Raw genomic sequence first — 3625 nt, forward strand, 5'->3', positions numbered from 1 at the left:
CCTCCATAATGCATCCGCCTGCGTATTCAGTACCTTCGACCATATTTTCAAAAAGTTTATGCCAGTGAAATCGCACTGGCACTGGCACTGATCTCTGATAGGTCTGTTAACGTATTAGGCCCAACCCCTATGGGCAGGTCTGAAAGGGTGGGGACTAGTGCTTGCAGTTATTACAGAGCCCCCCCCCCCCCCTACACTTCCGCCTACATTGACGTAAAATTACGATATTTGCGTCATTGTAGGAGGAAGTGAAAAAGGTAAATAGCAGATTTATCTCGTCCCAGGGGAAAATGAGAGTGTTGCACGGCCATTCAATAGTATAACTGGGTTTCTAACAATGGAAAGCGTAATGCAAATGGGTGGAGTGTCCCTTTAAGATTACAAAATAATGTGACACCTCAAATAGAGTTAGCTGCGTAACAGGTTTGTCAGCATATTGTTGTCACGGTATACTATTCTCTGGTTCCTTCTCGTCTTGTGTTTATGTTGTTGCATGAATGCACGTGCGTAGTGGGCGTGAGTGTGTAGTGTCATTACCTGATCCGATATTAAAGGGGGGGGGGGGTTGACTGCGATTTCACTTTTTTCATTTTAAATAGTGTGTAATGTTGCTGTTGGTGCATGAACAGTATCTGCAAAGTTGCAGCGCTGAAAGTTCAGTGTAAGCAGAGATATCGTCTTTTAAAAATTAGGAAGTATATTGCCTACAAAATCGACTCGATTGGGACTATAGCTGCACATTTGCATCAACCCCTCCCTCAGAATATGCAGAAAATGGCATGCGCATATTTCTGAGGCACGTCGACTCGTCGAGTGTGTTGTTCACACAACTGTCAGGTCTTCTGTGTTCGGGCTTCCCATGGACGCTATACTTCCTCAACAATGGATACAATTTATGTTTGTTTATGTTCCTGAAAATGATGATCGTAATCTAGCTCTCTGTGCTGCGCATTTTACGGAAGACAGCTTCCAGAATCTACACAAGTTCAACACCGGATTCAACAAGAAACTGTTACTAAAACATGAAGCAGTTCCGACTTTAAAACAAGAGGCAACAGTATTGGGCCACAACCTGTAAGTAGGCTAAGACTTCATCATTTTAAATGTATTTGCATTTATAATTCCAGACATAGCCTTGTGTTTTATTTTTTTTTTTCAAATACCAGCGCTGGCTTTATAGCCACTACTAGTTAGCCTATGCTATTTTGTGTCTACGACAAACGTGTACAAACATTATGGACCTGAATTTTCTATAAGTAGGCCTACTAATGTTTTAAACGTATTTTTCATGTATATATGCTTTATGACGTCATTTTCGATTTGATCAAGAACGTAAACATGCCAACACTGTTTGAGTATAACATTAGTAGCCAGTCAGTTGCTATTGTTGCCAGTCAGATGCTATTGTGTAAAATAAACGTGTATAAAGTAAAAAAATTTAGCAAATTATCATTCAGAAATGTTTAGTAAGAGCTGTAGTATGTGGTGAGGCTCTGCTTGACTCTTCATCGTGGCTTTCTCGGTCTGATTATGCCTGAAACTGATACTGCAGTTCGACACATATTTACATCTGGACCGGTGCTCATGACATGCACATTTCACCCATAAAGGTAATGGGCGTTAACCTTCCGGACAACGTGAGGGACAGTTTAGCCATTCACAACACACCGGGCCAAACTAACCAATCTGAGCCCATAACGTGTTTCTGAGGGAGTGTTTTCATAGAATGAGGAATTGAACCGCTCGTTCAGGGGACAGAGGAGAGCGCGGCTGACAATAAAGGTGAAGTTTATGAAAAATAAGACTTTTAAAAAAAGAAAAACCATGAATACATGTTATATTGCACCCCATAAACACAATCATGCAAAGAAAAGCAGTCAAACCCCCATTTAAAAGGTAAAAGATCCTAGAGAACTTCAGTAGAAACATCTCATAAGAAGTTGATACTGAAATGACACATAACGTTATGGTCACTCACTTAACCCTGGTTGCTGGAAATAACGAGAACGAGCATTGTGGTGGAAAACTCCCATGCATAGATAAATGGTGTTTCACCTCGCCAGAATGGGCGGAGTTGACTGTCTATAAAGTCATGCAGAAACACTGCTATTTCAGATATTTCAACTGAGACGCTGGTAGCATGACTCGTTGGACAGTGCAGTAGCATGAAGTGCTTGAAGTGCAGGGATGTCCAGGACTCCAGGTTATACACTCTGATGAAAGTAGATGGCACGGGATTCGAATGGACCACACCCAGGAGTTGCTATCCTGTAAGATGCTATCCTATCAATATGTGCTAACATTTCTAATGAATGCTTTCAGCACCTTGTTGAATCAATGCCACGTAGAATTAAGGCAGTTCTGAAGGCGAAAGAGGATCAAAAACACAGTATTAGTATGGTGTTCCTAATAATCCTTTAGGTGAGTGTACACTTTCAAGGCAATTACTTCCCACAGGGGAAGTCTGATGGCTCCCGTCAACGAGCCAAATATGCAGGTCCCACAATTCCGGTTGGGGGTGGTGCCAAATCAGCCCCTGCACCTGAGAGAGAAGGTCCCTTCTCAGTGGTATTGACCATAGGGGTGCTGACAGCAGCTGGATTAGATCTGGGAATCAAGGCTGGTTCTGCCAGCAAGGTACAACTAGGAGAACTGAACTGATTTCTTCTCCCTGACCCAACTGATAGGCTGTGTCAGCAGGGCTACCAGAGGGAACATGTAGGCCCAGGCGAGGTAAACTACAAAGACGTGAACCAATCATGCTTCAGAATTTGAAGAAAACAAGAGTTTTCCCCTATATGCGTCATCAGCTAAAAGCAGATGTAATGTGAGTGAACCATATTGAAAGGGAACCTCAACCACAATTGAATCACTTAAAGGCAGGGTAGGTAAGTTTGAGAAACTAGCAGAAAACTTCTGGATTTTGAAAGTATTCAACAGAGAAACTAGCCTCGCCCCAAAAACACATGAACGCGTGATGCTGATTGCTCAGCTGTAGGACGCGTTTATCAGAGCCGTGCGGAGAGGAGGGCAGTGCATGGAGTGACATCACCTTTTTTTGCCTTGTTTATCTGTGCTGACTGTGCAGGTACAGGTAGTACTGGGAATTTTGGCTGCTCTTTCTCTGCCATAATTGTGAGACTTCCTAGCTTCTGGCCGGTACGTGCCTCTGCTCTTTCGAAATGAGCGAGTCAACCGGGTGCGCACATGTGGGCAGCTCCTATAGCAGCAGGGGTAGCAGCCATGGTAGCAAGGGAGAGTGACAGTCGCCCAACCAACTATTGTATTGGTTCCCAATGGAAAGAGTAGCTGTGTTTATTCTAGCCCCGAGAGTACTACAGACTCTCGATTTTTATACTCTCCTATTCAGAGTACTTACATTTTAGATGTATTCGTATATAAAGACATTTTAAACAAATTTGGGAAAGAGTGTTTTAGAAACAAACTGCCTACCCTGCCTTTAAGATATAAAATAGGAATCATTTGGCAATACAAGTTGGTCACACTTTATTTTAAGATGATGTAGTTACATTGTACATACTGAGATGTACCACTGAGTAATATTAATTAACTACATGTACTTACTATGGAGTTATAGGATTAGGTTTTGGTTTGTAATTATGCA

The sequence above is a fragment of the Pimephales promelas genome, chromosome 8 (genome assembly GCF_988280905.1).
Source record: "Pimephales promelas chromosome 8, fPimPro1.hap1.1, whole genome shotgun sequence".
NCBI classification, from domain to species: domain Eukaryota; kingdom Metazoa; phylum Chordata; class Actinopteri; order Cypriniformes; family Leuciscidae; genus Pimephales; species Pimephales promelas.